Below are 21,365 nucleotides of genomic sequence, written 5' to 3' on the forward strand. Positions count from 1 at the left end.
CTTCCATTCTTTTCGTACAATGACATCGATTGTTTTTTCCGCGTACACGAAAATTTTATTCACCTATCGCTTTTGTACATTCGCTATGCAGATTTTACATCGCACCCTGGGAAACTCGCCGGTACAATTTCGTAGTGGCTTAGTAATTTCGATTTAGGTTTCTCGATAAAGGATAGCAGCGCTGAAGCTCTGAGGCTGAGGTGAAACTCCACAACGCGGCTTTCGATTCAGACCGTACCAAAGCGGGTTCCGCCACGTCAGTTTCCAACTCTGATCGCTGTTACCGTTCGTTAACCTTTAAGCGATGTAGAATTCTAGAATTTCGAGCGGTATTAAGGGGAATATAAAACGCTTTATATAGAAAAGAATTTACAATATTTAAGACTTTGTCTCGCCAAATTGTTTCAATGATTAATAAGTATACAAGCGATCTATTCCAATATATATATGTATTTCAGGCATTTTTCATTTTTTTAAATCGATGGCTCGTCAATCTCTCATAATATAAATCATCAATAATATTAATATTTGATTCTCGACATTACAAGTTAAATAATAATTATTATAACGCTTTATATAGAAAAGAATTTACAATATTTAAGATTTTGTCTCGCCAAATTGTTTCAATGTTTAATAAGTATACAAGCGATCTATTCCAATATATATATGTATTTCAGGCATTTTTCATTTTTTTTAAATCGATGGCTCGTCAATCTCTCATAATATAAATCATTAATAATATTAATATTTGATTCTCGACATTACAAGTTAAATAATAATAATTATAACGCTTTATATAGAAAAGAATTTACAATATTTAAGATTTTGTCTCGCCAAATTGTTTCAATGTTTAATAAGTATACAAGCGATCTATTCCAATATATATATGTATTTCAGGCATTTTTTATTTTTTTTAAATCGATGGCTCGTCAATCTCTCATAATATAAATCATCAATAATATTAATATTTGATTCTCGACATTACAAGTTAAATAATAATTATTATAACGCTTTATATAGAAAAGAATTTACAATATTTAAGATTTTGTCTCGCCAAATTGTTTCAATGTTTAATAAGTATACAAGCGATCTATTCCAATATATATATGTATTTCAGGCATTTTTCATTTTTTTTAAATCGATGGCTCGTCAATCTCTCATAATATAAATCATTAATATTTGATTCTCGACATTACAAGTTAAATAATAATTATTATAATCAAGACACCGACTCGATTGACCTTCGCCGCAATTTTGTCGGCGAGCCTAGAACGTTTTCGGCACTCTCGACCGCGAAATTTCGCGCATCAACGTTGATGAAGCGGCCGCGCACAGGTATGATGAATCACCCGTCGGAGCTTGCAACCGCAACAGTTACCGAAGGTAACAAGACGAGGCGGTGCGTATCCGCGAAAGCGCATCGTAACGAAAGCATTGCGCGAAACGTAACCGCCGATAAATATCCAATCGATATATCACGATATCGATACTCTCTCGATTCGCTCGCGATTACCCTCGCACACGATACGCTGGCTAACGATAACGTCCCTTCGCGAGTTCGAGTGCTGGGAGAACGGAAGGGGCTAAAACCGCGAGATATCACGTCGATAATCCGCCAGCAGACAGTTATAAGCGCACACGTGGGGCGCTTTCTGCCCTTTAACGGAACGACGTTGCACAGGTATTGACGCGCGCACACGTAAATGTAGAAATCCCCGAGTTAAACGACCCTAATTTCGTCGAGCATAGGGGGCTGTAATAGCCCGCCTATTGCGGTTGCGATCGGAAAGGCCGAATGAATAGGCCGATTGCCGGGGTAGAACGCTTGCGAGACTATATCGAGACTAAGTAGATGCAAAATTCTCCAAAAATAACGCCTTCCATGTATTTCAAGAGTAACGCGCGCGCGCAAAAAAAAAAAAAAAAATAAATAAAATTACGCGTATTAATCTTGCGTGATTGAGCATTCTTGTTGGCTGCCGCAACAATAATCGGTCGTTTCTCTTCTCTCTTTCGTGTGATTAAAATTCGCGTCGAGACCCGAGAGATACGCGCGTCGACAAACATTCAAAATTTCCCCTCAGAATATCCACGACGCGCGCGACGGTGAACCACGCAATAATGTTGCCTCGCTGTACACGCGGTGGCGTTGAAATATTAAAAGCGGAAAGATGCACAGAGGGGGCTTTCACAGAACCGAAACAGGAAGGAACGAACCGGTAGACGAACGCGAAGACGCGGCAAGGTGGAAAGTTCGAGGGAGAGCTAAGAGCTCTAACTCTCGGCGCGTATGTGTCGCGATTTTCCTGGGATCAAATTCCGCGTCGAGTACACCTCGACAGCTAGAAACATCCTGCTTTAGTCCGCCCGATACGCGAGTATCTTTGCCCTCTTGAAGAACCCTCCGAAACATCAAGGATGCTGGGAATTCCATCGAAAGACGCAGAAGGTGAGCGCCAGGTTTCAAACCACGTCCGACGAAAGCTAGTGGTGCATCTCGTCTCGTCTCATCTCGTCTCGTCTCGTCTCGTATCTTGTCTTGTCTTATCTCATTTCATCTCGTCTCGTCTTGTCACCCTAACTCTGCGCGTTCACGCCTTTGCATGCGTGAATATACGTCTCTCTCTTACTGAAAGGATCGTTTAACAAAACTATCCCACAATATTAAAATGCCAAAATCTTATCTATCATTCGCTGTGAATAAACGTCGGAATAAAATCGTGATTTTAGATATGAGAATAAATTTAAATCAAACTTTTGCTCTTTCTTATAAACACGTGTTCTTATACATGTACCTATATATATATTTATTTATCTCGTTCAATTTTATTCATGTTATTCGCTGTAGATTTTATATTTATATCAAAGCATTCGTTTCACGTCAATAAATAAATAAAATAGATAAAATTAACAAAGAGAAAAATATTTATATTTATACACTTTATTATTGATAGCAAACGTATTATTTGTATATGCATAATTAGTTAAATATTTAAAAATAACCATTTCTGCAAAGTATATTTTTCTTCAAAAGTGAAAAGAAAATATGAATAAAAATTGTATTATTATTATTTTTTTTTGCGAACGCGCGTTACTCTTGAAATACATGGAAAGCGCTATTTTACGGCTTAAAAAATATTGTATTTCATGTACATATAAACTTGCAATGATTTATGTTTGCATCTTTGGATTTTTATTTCAAATTTGTATAAAAGCACAACAAGGATGGGGGAGGATACACGATATAATAAACAAATCAGCTATTTTATTCGGGTCATACACGAAAGGGTGGCTCAATGTAGAGACGCTACCATTCGAATTCTCAATTTTTATTCAAACTGAATGAACGCGCGACGTATCGCATTTATTTGCGTATAAATGTTGCGGATCGCGTTGGCGAGGTATCGATTTTTCGCGCTGCATATATCAAAACTGTGTATGCATACGCGTGCGCTTCCGATGTCGATACGTGAAATTTGCGACTGCACGTCTTTAGACGTCGTAGAACGTAGAATGCGCGCCAAGTGCATATAACGCGCGACGGTCGTGTATGCGGCTGACAGTAGCGAACCATTTCCATGACGGTGGGTTATTGCTTTCGCGGTCCGAATTCCCAAAGTCTCAAGTCACGCTACACGATCTGCCTGTGAGCGTGCATCGCTCTCTGCGGCTCCGAACGCAATGTGATGCATCTCGTTGTGTATGACCATCTGCGTCTGTCAGACCTTCTCATCATCTCCATTTGCGTATATGTATTTCTTCAAATTCGTTGCAAATACATATGGCGATATGTGAAAATTATTTAATAAAAGAAGAGAATGTGTGTGTGTGTGTGTGCGTTTAAAAATGAGTTGAAATCATTTTCAAATTAAAATCTGACTCCGAAATCAAATTCGAAATTCGTACACTTTGTAAATTAAATTCGTTGCCTATATTTCTCGCGTGTCGAGTTTCTGATATTCCTTCCATTTTTCGTTGTAATATATATATATATATATATATATATATATATATATGTGTATATATACGTATATGTTATTATTCTTTTCATCTTACCAAAATGAAAACTCAATTTACTTCGTATCGATTAATATTGGCCAGACATTGCGAGACGTTTCGCCAAGATTTTCGCATTTTCATAGATCGAGTTAAATTGTATTTTACGCAAACTAAAAACAAAAGAAAAGACAAGGATGGCGAGAGACAAACGGTATACACTCGTCGGTGGACGCCGTTTAATTTCCGTTTTAAATGCGGAAACAAAAGTTGCAAGTCAAACGACCTGGAGTAAAGAAGAACTGAAATCGAAGCGAGTGAGATGAAAACACAACATTTTGTTTCACGTTTACAACAACGAAATAACTATGCAATAGTTGTGCGAGTCCTCTCTAAGTATAAATCGTAAGATGTACAGACACTTTTTTTACATATTTATACATAATATTATTTGATTAAAAACTTTAAATTAAACTTTGATTAATTATTTAGTATAAAAATTGAATTATTTATTATTAAAAAAATTTTAGATAAAAGATTTATATCATTTCTTTATCAATACGTATTGTATGCCAGTCGGTCAAATATATATCCAAATATAAAAAGATTCGATCTCGCACCACGAGATTCGTTAGTATTACTACGGTTATATGCAATGCTTTAAAAACAAGTTGCACGAAAACGATTAAAACGAAAATAGCTACGCCTCTATGGAAAGAAATAATTGGTTGAATACACCAAAAAGTTTGTCCGCGTCAAATAACATTCCGCGCTGACGTAACGGAAAAGCGAAATTGTAGAGAAATTAACACATATTGCCGGTCGATGGGCAAATGCAATAAAACCGCAACAAAAAAATATAAAAAAAAAAAGAAATAAAATAAAAGGAGAAAGGGTATAACGTTTTTTTTTTCAGCTAATCGCGCCCGACCTGCGATTTGTTCCCCGATTGCGCCAGCTCAATTGTCGCTGCCATTCAGCTGTACTCTTTTTTTTTCATCGTTCTATGATCGATACGTAACGAAAAAAAAACTTTTTTTCCACGTGGTTTGGACAAACGCAGCCGACCTCTACTCCCGGGATCCAATGCCAGTCGTTATTTACGAGTGACCAACACAATGATGACGTGCTTAAAATTTCCCGTTGGAAAAACTCAGTTGCAGCGCGTGTTACTTTGGAAAGAAATATGCGGATGTTTATATGAGAATGAAACGAATCTTTAACAAAACATATTTTCATATATCAGAGCATATCCATATATCTCCTTTATTATAATCGGACACATTCAATTAATTTGATCATTTATTAACAAAAATATTTTATTACTATAACTTTATCAATTTTAAAATTATTAACAAAATAATGTAGAGTTTAATAACTTATACGCATATGACAATAATTGAATATTTAAAATGAATAATCATTTTATATTTAAAATTAATAATTATCGTAGTGTATTAATGCGTACTTATATAATTAATTTAAATTTCATAAAATTTAAATATTTTAAATACGCAATGGTACTAAAAAAAATTCTGATCAGTATGACCGCGTGTTTAGAATGCTGAATTGTCCATGTTCGAATAAAAAAGGGCGTGTTTCAACTCATGCGATCAAAGGTTTATTACAAAGCTTTATTAGAATAATTACTAAGAGAACCGAGTGCGTGTCAGGCGTGCAATTCCGCATTCAAGGGAAGTGTGTGCAAGCTATTCGTCACGAAGAAACGATTTTATGGAGGGAAAATTAGCTCGTAACAGGAAATTCTATCGTTTTACTTCTGATCGATACTCGCATGAATTACTTATAAGGCACGACCAAATTTGCTCGAAAAAAAATTGTAGTAGTGGATTATCGTTTTAACAATTTTTAACTTTGTCGCGTATAAAAGAAAAGTATCATTTTTTAAAAGAGTTTAAAATATTTTTGCAATTATATTTTATTGTATAATAGAGTCACGAGATTTGATTTAAATTACTATTTTAATCGCAAAATAATATTTTTCGATTTCTATCAACATTTCACAAGTTTTGCCATCATAAATCGTATATTCATGATAGGTATATAAGCTTATCTTTGCTGCGATATTACTTTGCCAAAATTTAATTTCTTAAGAAATACAAAGTAACGGTATTACGGTGAATGAGAGAACTTTTTACAACTCGCGATTACACCCGAGAAGTAAGAAGGAAATGTGCCATTGTGAAAATTGTACGACCGTTTGCGGAAAGCAAAAGATGCTCGCGAGATGCAAACCGAATGCCGTTATCTGTATATCGTAGCGACGGGCTCCTTCTTTTCCGGGACTTTAACATTTCGTGAAATTCGCAAACGCGCACCCTCGACAATGTGTAACGAACGCGAGGGAACGGAAGCAACGAGGAGCGACACGTGTTGGAAACGTAGGTTCCTGGTGAGAAGAAAGGCAACGAGTGCGGAAAGAAGGAAAAAGAGTGTGGATGGGCAACACGCAGAAAAGAGGAAAAGGAAATAAAATGGCAAATGGTAAGCGTGGACGAGAAATAAAGGGTCGTAAGCGCGTAGGGAGAATTCAGTGGCTCGTTTCGTCGACTATCATCGAGTTAAACATAAAAGAGAATGACCTTAAACTGCATCCAATGACTTTTAGCGTATTACGAAATTTTAAACGCAATTCTCGGCGAATTGCCCGCACCGTCGAAATAATTTACTGTCTGCGAGCGCGCGAAGTCCTTCTCTCTTTCTTTCACCCTCGACTTTTGTGGGGAGTAGTCTATCCCCTTGCGAAATCTCTGCATATATTATCTACATATACATATATATCTCGCATCGCGGAAAAAACGGTGCGCGAAAAATATTAAGGTAGAAACAAGACGAATATAATATACAAAAATGTGTTGAAGATTTGATGAAACGATGTACATGTAGTCTTATGTTTTGCAAAGTTTAGATTTAAATTATTCGCAATAACTATAACATGTAATGTATCAAAAATTAATGAGTTCAAAATGAAAATATCTCATAACAATCCGTAACTGTCGCTATTCGCAAAGATGCTCCAAAAAGTGAATCAAATAAAAGTTGCGGATATGCATTTACGTGTCTTGTATATACCTATATATTTATGTTAGAAAAAAATTGTATGTGAGAAAGCAACATTCTTTATATTCTTGCATCCATCTCGAAATGATATAACGGCCGATGACAGCGGTGTCTATCGTGTACGTCAAAACTGTTTCCTACAAATGGATTGTTTCAGTTATTTTTACAACTAGGACATTTTACGAGGCGAGTGACATTTTCTCGTTGCGTCAAAACGACAGGGTTATAGCACCGAAAGTTTTTTTTTTCAATTTTTTATTTCGCTGTAGATGTTTTTTTTCAAACCACACGAGATTTAAAAAGGAAAATGTTATAAAACATCAAACAAATAAAAAAATTTAAGTTGATCTTAACAAATTTCAAATTGAGTCAACTTGAAACATCACTTTTTATTAAATCTATATTTTTAAACTTTGATAGAGATATAACTTTAATGATACTATAAGTAATTTGAACGCAAATGTGAACACTAATTTTTCGAAGAGAAAAAAGACAACTTTCAAACTTTTAAATAAAACGAGGAACTGAGAATCTGCAAGTTAAATTATATGCGTTCCAGCATATTAGACATCAGACACATTTGCAATATGCTCCGAGTAAAGCAAGAACAAGTCCCAAGCTTGATTTCCATATTCTAATTAAAGTATATATATATATATATATATATATAATATAATGCGACAATTAAAATTAAAAATTATACACATAAACATATGTGTTTGCACGCATTTATATATTTTATATTTAAGCTTGATAGTCAATGTATGAATCTATTTATATAGAGAAACGTAATGCATGACATAATTGTACATAAACTGTATGGAGTAGTTTTGTTCAAGGTCGATTATCTAATCGGATAATCCCGCGATTCGTATCGATAACTCATTGTGAAGTGTGTTACTGTAACGAAGAGAAGGAGCGGGAAAGAGAAACAGCGGTCTATACTTGCGTCCATCAATTACTACAGCGTTATCACACAATGCAAATTACCTAGTGAAATGAACGTCGTGACGTCGTGACCGCGAATATAAACGCGGCGCGTTTATAAAAGCTTGTCCTCATTCAGTCGATCGTGAAGTGCTGTCGCATTTCTTCGAAATATATATAAATTCGATGTATGTATATATGTATATTCAATATGTGTAGATGTAAATCGGGAAATAGATACAGATTTTAAAACAAATGCTAAACATATTAAAACAGTCGTGCGATTCGCGCAAGAAATATATTATTAGATTAAGTTTAACTAAACCAAAAGATAGTGGTATCTCATTGAATGACAGAAATATCTAATGGACCTACTTATACGCGCATGTAAACTATATTGAAAGATAAACAATGCACGGCGACCTTTGTTGCTCCAATAAAAGAAGATATGATTTTGAGATTATCTATATATAGTATATTTATATTATATATATATATATATATATATATGTATATATATATATGTATATATAATATAAATATACTATATATAGATAATCTCAAAATCATATTTACGGCGACCTTTGTTGCTCCAATAAAAGAAGATATGATTTTGAGATTATCTATATATAGTATATTTATATTATATATATATATACATATATATAGTATTATTTATATATTTTTTCCAAGTACTGCTAATCCAAAACCCATCTCGCAAGTTAAAGTTCTTCGATCTCTCTATGGCCTCAATAAATTGAGACAGAGAGTAAACAAAAAAGAATCGACTCTCTGTTTTTTTGTATCGTTGGGTTAATTGGATTAATCAAAGAAATTATAGTTGGGCATCCATGTAGTATACATATGTATAGTTCATATATAGGAACATGATGATATGATACATTACGTCATTTCGATGCAGTATTATGGCGACAAACGATTTGCCATTTGTTAAATTAGTTTCTCGGAATTGCTTTAGAAACTTTATCCCACATCTATCAATCTTACACGCACTCAATAATCACGCAGAAATACATTGATTCTTCGAGAGAATTATGAATATGGGAAATGAATATTTTAATATTCATTCTACTTTTTATGATAATTTTTTAATCAAAATTGTTTCAATCTATATATTAGCGAAAATGTACGCGTGTCATGGAGTTCGGAATAGCCGCGAGATATTGAAATATTTTCGCGATAATATCGCTTGTAGCAACAACTGTAATTTAATGCTCGTATTATTTGGAAGTTGTACATTGTTAGTGAAATCAGTGCGTTTAATAACGAAATTTACAATATTAATTGTAATGCTAGCAATATCCACCTACATTATGTTTTATGATTATTCATAAGCAGCATCCATTTCGAGGAATATGGATTTTCTAATTAACGGTGACATTGTTAACGAAATTAAACGCTGCACGCAATATTAATTTATTTCCTGAGAACGTTATTTAAAACTTTCAAACTTTATTCAAGAGCCATATATATAGTAGAACCGCGAATTTAGTATCTCGAGGTGCGAGATGTTTTACGTCAACCGGTGCACGATATATCATTACATTAAACAAATATTCTACGTAGATAAGTCTGAGAAAAAATTACATGTACATACCCGTGTTGACACGACGCTGACAATCACTCGCAGAGAATCTTCGGGAATCTTTGACCTTCGCGCGAAACGATAAATATTGATGCGGATTGCGTCGACACGCGCGGACAGTCCCCGAGAATATCGCGCGTTAAATAATTTTGTATTCACGACACACACACAACAACAGTTCACAACAGATGGGCGCACATCGAGCGAACACTCACGCGGCGGCTTACGTGACTGAATTCAATTGACTCTAACCTCAAAGTCGGTTAATAGGGAAGAACCGTCCGTCGACCGTCTTGTCATTAGTTCTAGGATCTCGAGAAAGAGTGTGTGAGAGAGAGAGAGAGAGAGAAAGAAATGTAAAAGTGGTTACTCGTCTAGTAATTATATCCCGACGATTAAATTCGAGAACTTGGATACTCGAGCTTCCGACTCGCTCTCGCTTCGTCGACCGCGCGCCACGAAACCCGACAGTGAACTAACGACAGCGGGACGGATGCTGCGGCCGGCGTATGTGCCTTGCCTTGCCGCGCGCTTCCTCCCCCCCCCCCCAACCCCCCTCTCGAACCCCCTCCACCAATCCCATCGCTACGCCGCAAGCGCCGGCTCTCCCGCGCTCTTGTCCTGCTCCTGGCTTGGCGCGAGTAGCATTACCGCTTGTGTGCTTGTTCGGTCCGTTGCTATAAGTGAGTGAGAGAGAGAGAAAATTCACGCGAGACTGTTTCTCTCGTTCCCTCTGTCGTTTGGAGATCTCTCTGTATGTATATGTATGTATGTGTGTGTGTACGTCTCACTCTCCCTCTTTTCCTATCTCTCTCTTTCTCCCTTTTTCTCTTGCAAGCCATGATACGCGCGGGATGCACGGATCCGACTCGTTCGCTTTCATTAACTACACTTCGACACTGACAAAATGGATGTGCCGATAATTGAGAGGGTTGGAATGGAAAGTATGGAGTGTATTAATTATACTATTTTGTTTTTCACTTTCCACTTTGTATTGTTCGTTTGTTTTTGCGCGCAACCAGTTTTTTCAGATTGTTTTTATATGCATATTTTTTTATATAACGTAGAGCTTTTCGTGTCCGATTAAAAAATTTTAAATAAAGGATAAAACACTCTGCGTGTGAAAACTATATTAATAATATACTTTTTTTTTTGTCATATATCGTAATTATTATTATATTCATTATTATATTATGTCAGCATTTCAATAAATATTTATATTCATTTTTATAAATCCGACAATTTAATACTAAATACGTCTAATAAAAAACACACGATTAAAATATGTAATTATAAAATAATAACTATAAATAAATAATTTTCGCACGCGCAACATTGAAACAAATTTTTCCTAAAATATTAAACACTCCTATAGCATTAATTAATTTGAAGCGTCGACACAATGCGATATATTCGCGTTATGATTTCTTTCTTTCCGCAAAGTCCAAACATCCGAGCGTCCACTTCGTCTTAAATCGAGAAAAGTGCAATGCAGCGAAAATAAATGAGCAAAGACCCATCGGCTTATATGGCGGCCAAAAGTCGGAGGTAAATGACCGGCAGTACTGAAAGCTTGGACGACACTACATACATATACTAGTACTTCTCTTTCTTTCTCATAATACACGCATCTGCTGCCTTGCATTTGGCCCATGATGGTTCCCCATTTATGTTTACGCTCTGGTTTATTCTTTCATTTCGACGAATCTCGCTATTGCTCCGTTTCGTTCCTCATCATCCTTTTCACTGCAAACCGACCGGTATCTCTTACGATGCAGTGAGACGAGTTTGCGCGCATACATGATGCATTCGCGTTGTATACATATATATATATATACGTATATACGAGCGTGTCGAGACGTTTGCGTCATCGCGACTATAAAATACCTATAGACGCATTTGATCTCGGACGTACTAATTGCATAGAGAAAAAAATATGCGTGAGCGGGATTAATATTCCAGGAGAAAGAATCGTCAAAAATGTACAATTATAATTAAAACTGAAAATTTGACAGCATTTCATATTTATATTATATTTCGTTTTTTTTTTTTTTTTTCAATTAACTCTCTCTCTCTCTCTCTCATAAATATACGCACGGTTTTAAAACTTTTTTTCTAAAGTAACTATAATCTGCACGCAGACCATATTTTTCATTCCCGTTTAATTAGATTTTTAAAATTTAAGTTAATTGTATTTATTCGCCGTATATTTTATATAAATTTAAAATATTATTGTATGTTATTATATATAATTTATATTTCAAGATAATCAAATTAATTAATGTTTTCTGTTGCAAATATTTTCAAAAAGGCGATATATCAATTGTTTTGATCGACTATATACCCTATCTATAAATTTTATTTGATCAAAGGCACTCGGCTACTAAAGTTTTCTTCAAGAAACTACTCGTGTAAATTTTCTATAACAAGATAATAGTTGCGGATCTAGCACTCGGAAAACGGAAATAAACATTTCACGCAGATTAAGTTGGATGGGATCACGTCACGTCACGTCAGTCGATTTGTAGACCGAAATGCATTCTCAAAGTCTATCGTAAAATCCGCATGCGGCCACCTATATCGCGCGATTTATTTCCCTTGGCGATCGCAATATCTTTACTATGGCTGGTAGACTTTAAAGGAACAAAGAGTCGGACAAAAGGGAGCTATAGGTACGTATATACCTAGTTCTTTCGCGAAAATTTCTTTCGCTTTAATTTCTTACGACTTTGTGAAAATCTCATTGGTCCGTGCCATGTCTACGATCGAATAATATGTGCAATTCTATATTGAAATTTTGTAACAATGACATCTGCATAGTCGTTTACATTACGTTTATGATAAATGATTTTGAGAACGCAGAATATCTTGACTAAGATTCAGATTCATATTTCCTGTATGTCTGTTAAAGAGTATATTGACAGAGAAGAGTAAAAATAAATTGTTTTCAAATATTCATCTAAATTCTAAATAAAATAGGTATACATGTAACATGTATATACATATATATGTATATGTGTGTACGTGTGTGTGTGCATGATTAATCAGTTACAGATTATTTTTACATCAACGAATTTAATTTATCAGCTTATTGTTAAAATTTTATTGAAATGGGTTCGATGTGAACATAATGGAGCGGCAAAAGTATAAAAATAATTTTTAACTAAAATTGTTAATGACTAAAAAGTTTCGAACAGTATAGAATAATTGAATAAATATACAGCGAGAGAAAACACACTAATGGATTTTAAAGCGAGCATTTAAATCAAAGCATTCATTTATATTCTTCTCTCCGCATTTATTCATTAAATAACGACGATTCAAACTTGGAATCATTCTACCATAAAATTTAAAAACTAAAAAAATTATGTTATTATTTAAAGCCACAATACATATGATATGTAAAAAAGCACAATAGTCGACTCAATCTACCGTAATTGCACAGTTTTGTTCTAATCCGATGAATTAATAGCCGTCAAGATTTACTCATCTTTCAATCTGTTAAATGAATTCGTTTGCTTTGACGATTACGTATATATTTGATAGGCCCTCCACCAGCATTTATTAATCACCGTTAAGTCTGTCCCTCTCGGTTCTCTTGTGTTTGCTCGAATTTGCATTATTTCCCATCGCGCTTTTCTAGATTCCCGTCGCTGACAATTACGGATTACAAGCGATAAATTAAAGCTCGGCTTAATTACGAGCTTGCGTGTCATGCCGAGTCGTGCGAATGCGTTGCAGGAGGCATGCGTTAAGGGCTTGGAGGAAGGTGTACAATAAAAAGCGAGAGGAGGAGAAAGTAGCGACTGCCTATGTTGAGAGAAGCGCTGTTTGCACAATTTTTTTTCTCTCATCTAGCTGGATTAATGCGTAAACCGAGCACCTCATGAAGAAACGGCCGACCGTGGCGCGTGACAAATAGTCGTCGGACGCGAGAGTTGATTCGCGAGTACCGCCCTTTTTTTCTCTTTTTCTCTTTCCTCGTTTTGTATCGCAACCCTCGCTCCCATATATCGCAACGCTTTAACGAACGAACGCACGCGTGAGAGAAAGAGAGACGCAATTTTGCGACAAGGAAGCAGCCGCTTATTATATACCAGCGACTGGTCCGGATGTTTATCCGACTGAAAAATGGCACTTAAGCTCGAGCTTCTTTCACGTGGTCTCCCTGTTTTTCATAATTTCCGCGTTGTCACCAATTAAATCTTGACGTTCGCAAAATTGGATCTGCGCTCTTTTTAACCGCATCTGTTATATGCCGCTTTGTGTTTTTAAAACGAGATAAAAGAGCAGAGAATCCACCATATTAAACAAAAGAAAATTAAGAATATATACAACCACTTTGTGGACAAACACAAATACGGTAAACACACAGGAAACGTATATAGATATAATGATAAGTTAACTTCTCAATAATTTACCAATTTTCAAAGAGTCTAATTGTGAGTGTGTCGCAAATGATATGTTTGCAATAATGATCGCAAATAGATGCAACTTTGACATTTACCAAAATGAAATATTAATACCCCAGGATATTATGTTGAAATAAATAAACGTCGCGTGAATCTTTAAACAAGAGTTATATTCTTCGCATTAGAACATTGCTAAATATCATTCGCGATTATAGTGGCATAGATATGGCGCGATAGACATACGTGAAGAGTGCATCGACCCCGAGGATAAATCGAGAACGGCGGGATGAGTGACTGAATAATTTCTGGCTGTCTCGAAGACATTGTTGGCAGCGTGCGCTCATGAAAAATGCACAACGATATCGTTGCATCATTGTCGGATGAGCGCTCACGTCGGTCAAAATAATAGAAAAAAAAAGAGATATTAATATCATATTTTTCTTTATGGGTTATTTGTATTACTGACTGACTGAATACCTATATCAGTTCTTTTCTTCAATAATTCATTAATTTAGTCTGACAATGAACTTAAAAATGATATATGTACAAAATATGTATTTTTATGCAGAGATTTGGACAAAAAATAGTATTTCAAATAGAAAGCAAGAATAGATATTATACATAAATCTTTTTTTACTTTTATAATTATAAATGAATAAAATAATAATCCTCTTGTTAATTACAGTGTGTTATATTAATTACAATCCTTTGTGCAATATTCAATTTATTTTATACAAATAAAAAATAAATATTTCAAATATTATCTTTCTCTTTAGAGATTCCTAAATAATTAATTAAAATATGTAAAATACTACCTTCATAAATTTATACTGTTATTCTATTTACTTTTTTTATAGTTTATATTAGATTCACATGTTTCGTTTGGATTCATTTTGTTTATGTTTCAATAAATAAAGTAAAATTAATTAGTTTAATTACTTTTTATATTCTTAGAATTAAAAATTAAAGATGATAACTTTTAAAATAAATGTACATATATATATATATATATATATATATATATACATACTTATATGTAATTATTTTTCTTGTTATTTAAAATATTCAAAATAATATTTGAGATAAAATACATGAAGCAGGTAATATTTGAAATTGTTAATGTGTAGGTAATTATATTTTGAAATGTTCAAATGTTATATCATTAAGAAGAATAAAACTTTAAGAATTATTATTACTTATAAATTAAGAATTTGTGTCTGCGTTGTATGTGTCGAAATAAATATATTTTATATATACAATACATATATTGTATATCCATCATCTCTATTATCCTTTTTCAAGAACATAAAAAATATATATTTAATTTTTAATATTTATATTAAAAAATATCTTATACAAAATTTAAACAAAATTATTTATGAATCATGTTTTTCCTAATATTTATTTTCGGCATTATGTACAATAATTTATGCAATAATTCAAATGTAGCCCTTGTTATTCATATACATATATCATGCAAAAAAATTGAAAAAAAAATAATAAAAAATATTTGTCTGGGTCTTTTTCTTCTTGTATATAATTTTAATATTACATCAATATAATTAAATTATAAAAATACACAGAATTCAAATTATGCATAAAAAATTAAAACTATAAGATAATTGCATTTTATAGCCTTGATTATAATTTTTTTTTTTTTAAACATTTATTCTGTCTACTATAAAACTTATATTATTTAAAAACTGTAACATGATTCCATAATCCCCCCTCCCCCGTCTTTCATTTCATTTCATTTCAACATGATTCCATGTTTAAATCTTTTCTGTTTCTGTCGAATAGCCAAAACGAGCATCTATCATCAAATGAATTATTTACATGAGTTAACTGAATGCTCGTTGCTGTATCTGATTATGCGCGTAAACCGTCCCGAAGTTGCCATTTGCAGGCTACTACGTGTATATACATATATCACTTGACGGATGTATATGTACGTCGGACGTATCCTGCTTACCCTCTGCGGCAGGATCCGTTTAGCGTTCATTGTCCTACGACGCTCGCGGAAATGAACATTCCACGATCGACTGTTTAGCACGCATTTCTGTTACGACGGGCGTCATGCTAACACGCGATTACAACGGACAAACCCGACATTAATTGACTAATGATCTGCGTGTCTAGAAAAATCGCTGGGTCATGGCTTAATCAATGTGTCTAATTTTCGCGTTGCGTCATTATATGACGCCCTTTGAAACCAAAATAATCAAAAATAAGCACGAAAAACGTTTTTCGATGACGAGAAGAATAGACGTCGATATCTGTGTTGCATAAAATGTATTCAAAGTATATTTACATTTTTAAAAAATATATATATATATATTACAGTTTTCAATTTTTATTGTTTATTTGAAAAATGTCAAAGTTTTCATCAAAATAAAAATTAAAAATTTATATTAATTCTGCATAAGATAAAAATATATAGCATATATATACTCTGACAATATTAAATGTACAAACACACACACACATTTAAATCGACCTAAAATATCACTTGAAAAAAATTCTGTTTTTCATCGCATAACTAAAATAGGGAAATTAACCCAGAGTGGAATTTTGAAGAAATAAAGAAGTCCGATTATAAAGTCAGAGAATAGAAATAAACTGGTGATTAAATATTTGTCATTAATGATTATTATTGCAAAAGGGTTAAAATATTGATAAAAAATTAATTATTGTTGAAATGATCGTCAGAAGACTCGGTGACTAAACTTAGAAACGTTAATGGAATTAATTATATAGTCTAAAGAAAGATGACTCATTAAAATTCCTAAAAATTCTTGTTACAACAAACACAAACAGAAGAATAAAGATAAAACTCGGATTGATTGATTTGAAAAAAGACGAAATCATAGTACGTAATCGATATATACACGCGCGCATGTCTCTATTTAAAGGGATATTGGCAAATTAAATTGAGCAGATTATAAGCACATACTGTCAACGTCTATGATGTGCCATTTCCGCCCATGGCGGATAATGTTACGGCTACTTTACAGATTGCATATGGATGAAGCGGAGAGTGGTATACGCGGAGAAAGCACGCTATTCCGTGTAACAGATAGACAGATGTCTCGAATGGACATATATATGCAACGTACGAGGCGAAAACGGAATAGAAGCAACGATGGATAATAAAACCATTAGGATCAAACCGTTGCGCCATTTTCGTGCGTAATAAATGATATTCGCGAAAGAAAATATGAAAATATATCACGTTATATTTTACTGGCGTAAAAAAATCCGCGTCGCGCTATCAATCATACTTTTCAAGCCTCCTAGTTGGAACGTACAGCATTCTTTATCCTTCTTAATAAAGAATACAAATAATAAAAAAAAATGAAAATATAACATTATATATAGCAGATGATTAAAATAAAGTTGAACTAGAAAATGTGGAATCTTTTCCATTTCTTTGTAGTTTCTCTGTAGTTATTTCGTTGGAACTTTATCAAATAAACTCTCTCTTTCTCTCTCTCTCTTTCCTTTTATGAAAGAGATATTTCTTAAAAATAAATTTTCTCAGCAAAACTTTGAGTAAGATAATGCATTTTTTATTTGACTCTACATTTTGAAAGAAAGATAAGACGCACGCGCGCAAATTAATTTTAATTCTATTAAAACAATGCTTTCTTTTCTACAAACTTGTTAGCACAAACAAATATCATTAATATAGGAGAGGCATCAGGATACCACTGGCAACAATTTATAGAGAATATTCTGATGTTGTGATTTGACACGTTCGATTTTCCATACGGTGAGATAATATACACATAGTCGACGCAAATGAGTGTTTTGACTTTTGCTTGCCGCTGTTAGTCATCTCGTGGGACGTACGTGATCGTTTATCTATAAACTCGAAAATTATGAAACTAAATTGTGGAGGCTACTCTCTCGATGTATTGTATTTTGGCATTTAGTAATCGCGAATAATTTACGCGAGTAACGACTTGTGCTGTCAAAATGACCTGCGATTCTTTGATACTCATCTGATCTTTTGTCAAATTCTTTATTTTTCTCCAAGTTTTATAAAGCAAAATTTTTTACTATTTTTTTTATTTAACAAAATATTATTATATATGTATACATATATACAATTTTTTGTATTTTCCATAATTTTAAAAGTAAATATATAAATTGATTTGTAATTATTTCCATCACCTTTCAATTATCTTTAGTGAAAATCTTGAATCATAGATAGTAAAAGTAATAAAAAACAGCTATCCGCACATTTAGCCATTAGCCAATTTGCAATTGAAAACAATAACGTGATGTGATGTTATATAGATATTATATAATGACCCAATATAGAGATTTCTCCGAAAATGTATTTTATGTAACATATGTATAAAGATATGTTTAAAAAAGATTTTAAAAGAGTTCTGAATATATACGTCATTCTGCTGTGCTTTCTATCTCACGTCGTTCATGTCAATGGTGCTCGGGGCGTTTGTCTAACCGAGTTGCAGTTGAGTTTACCGCGTGTTGCTATAGTTGCTTCTCTAGTTCTAACCCTTTCATTCTCACGAAATACGGAACTATCACTGTGAAACTATCTGCCTATACCTGACGTTCAAGACTCCAACGTATATTTACAAAACATATCATCGAATCCACGTTGGTGCACTGAAAAGAAAATTATTTGACTTAACAAAATCTGTCGAATACATGCAAATAAATGTCAATGTAATAAGAAATAAAAATTTTATTTAATTGTTACAAAATTATAATTTTAAACAAAATATAAACAATTAAACAAAATATTTAGTTTTTTATTACATTGACGTTTATTTGCACGTATTTGACCGCAGATTTTGTTAAGTCAAATAATTTTTTTTTAGTGTAGAAATTTTATATTTAAACTTTCAATATGACAAATTGCAGCATTCTTATTCACAAAAAATTAATATTTAATTTAAATTGTTTATTTAAATATATTTGATATAAAATATTAAAAAACATCTATATGTATAGAGCCATAATTTTAATAAAATTATTATACTAATTTTATAAAATGGTCACGGTTTTGTAAAATGTTGATATTTTGTATTAATTAATATTAAGTATTAATATTATAATAAAAATATTATATTCTAATCAAAAATAAAATATTTTATTATTATATATACTTAAAATAATGAAAATTTATTTCTGTAATGTACAGTAAGGCACACAAAATTTATTGGGCAGTCAAGCAGTCTTAATCTACATATTTTACAAATAAAAATCATAAATTATATCTTTAAATTCGTCCAAGAATCTGTCATTAAAACTCAACACCCTATTATACCTTGCTTGTTTCTAAAAATCGTTTCGAAACTTTGTCGTACAATAATAAAGATAAGATTCTAGAGCTAATTGTAAATGTGGGATTAAAATTACCAAAACACTGTTTTTACTCAACTGCATTACTGTAAAATCAACCGACCGGTAGATGCTAGGTAACGAAAGATAGCGCGAAACGCAGCAGGAACCAACAATAAACCAGAGTGCCTGGAGGAGATGTCTGGAAACGCAACTGCTATGCTACAACACCTACTATATTCTGCGTATATATATATATATATATATATATATATATATATATATATATGTTGCATAGCGATATACGGTGTATGGTGTACGCGAATAGCGTTGGATATATAGCGAATAGTCGTAGACGACGACGAGCAACCAGTGACGGTCGACTTAAGCTTATCTCCCATTCACGGATCCGCGCTGTGTACGGTGTGTCTAGTCTGCTCATTAGACGGTCTTGTCGTTTCCCCGAACATTCGCGGCTCAACGTCAGAGATGGAAAAGCGGGAGGTCTCTGGATCCGTGATACCTCGAAAACCCCGGTGAGAATCCCCTCACGAAAACGTGAAAATCCCTAAATCCCGTAAATGAGGTGCACAATGTCGTAGAATTGAATTTCTACAAATTAATTTTAATTCATCGTTAAACATCTCTCCTCCTTTCTCTCTCTCTCTCTCTCTCTCTCTCTCTCTCTCTCTCTCTCTCTCTCTCTCTCTCTCTCTCTCTCTCTCTCTCTCTCGTTCTTTTTCTCATGACGAATAATATATATTATTTATATTGCGTAACATAAAATTCCACATTTCAAATTTATTTTAATTCATCAAATTCTTTTACAACAACACGTGTTATAATTTATAAACATTCCTATATAAATTTCCTCATAATTCTCGTAAAATTTCTAACATGTGTTTTTCTTTTTGTTATCGATAATTTATACAAATGCAAGACGCAATATTATACCATTTTACTTGAAAATCTCAATAATATTCGGTGCTAATAATGATGCTGAGAGAGATAATGAATCTGATTATGGGCTGAAATAGTGTGTGTATATCATTGCTATCGATGCTATATCAGAGAGTGATTGATCGTTTCTAAATCAAACTAGAACAAAGCTAATAGTAGCGCCAGTGCAACTATGAATAATTATGCGCGTTGTGTGCTAAATAGCTTTCAATGATCATTTGATAATGGTTGATCGACTCATCTACATTCCGAATAATGGTTTTGTTAATAGGACCTGGTTTAGTATCAAATTGCGAATTCAAGAATGTAAACTAGTCAAATTTTGATTGTCATTACAGCAAAGTCATTCTGATTGTAACATCAAATTATCATACCTCTGTCTGACGAAAAGTTTTAGATTTCTCTCTCTCTCTCTCTCTCTCTCTCTCTCTCTCTCTCTCTCTCTCTCTCTTTCTATATTCTTTGTTTCTCTATTAAAAAATTTCTAAACACTAGGCAATTTCAATATAATATGTGGATATATAATATAATAACTATTTTACAACTGTTTATAAATAGAAAAAAATATTGTAATTCTCCAAATACTTTTACACACATTTGATTAGATAATTTAAATTTTAAATACTACAATACCTACTACTAAATATTATTAAAAGATTCGAAAAAGAAAAAAGAAAAATCTCGTTGCATTTATTTATGAATGTAAATTTCATCACCGAGTAAAATAAATCATATCCAAAAAGAGCTATATCCTGTGCGGATTAATAGAGCGAGTGCGAGTTGCGGGCACAGGTGGAATTAGCAGGCGTGATAAAATTTTCACAACGGTCATTATCTTGTAAAAGTATAGCCGACGATCTCACGGGGACCTTTGCGCATATGAGAAAATAATTACCGCAAGCACGGCAATTAGTTTTGAATTATTATACCGTGGCGCAGCTGCAATTTTGCGACAATCACTCCCGTAATCCGGCAAGAGTTCGCTTCGGTTGTGCCGTTTGTTTATTCGCGGAATTTCGTCCTATGTAATTGCAGAGAAGAATAAATATAGACCAATTAATGAA

General features: G+C 33.4%; 1 protein-coding gene across 3 annotated transcripts in view; it reads right to left on the minus strand.

Moving 5' to 3' along the window:
* PH4alphaEFB (prolyl 4-hydroxylase subunit alpha-1) overlaps positions 1-21,365 on the minus strand; it is a 152,204-nt gene that overhangs the window by 73,078 nt on the left and 57,761 nt on the right. Inside the window, exon 1 of one of the 3 annotated variants that reach the window (XM_029310521.2) lies at positions 9,623-10,101. The exons of the other annotated variants lie outside the window; for them this stretch is intronic. The gene's annotated coding sequence lies outside the window, so the exon portion shown is untranslated. Of the gene's footprint in view, positions 1-9,622; positions 10,102-21,365 lie in introns of those variants that run through there. 3 annotated transcript variants of the gene reach the window in all.

This window comes from Nylanderia fulva, unplaced genomic scaffold (assembly GCF_048542155.1).
Source record: "Nylanderia fulva isolate GAGA-0341 unplaced genomic scaffold, ASM4854215v1 Scaffold2, whole genome shotgun sequence".
Classification (NCBI taxonomy): Eukaryota; Metazoa; Arthropoda; class Insecta; order Hymenoptera; family Formicidae; genus Nylanderia; species Nylanderia fulva.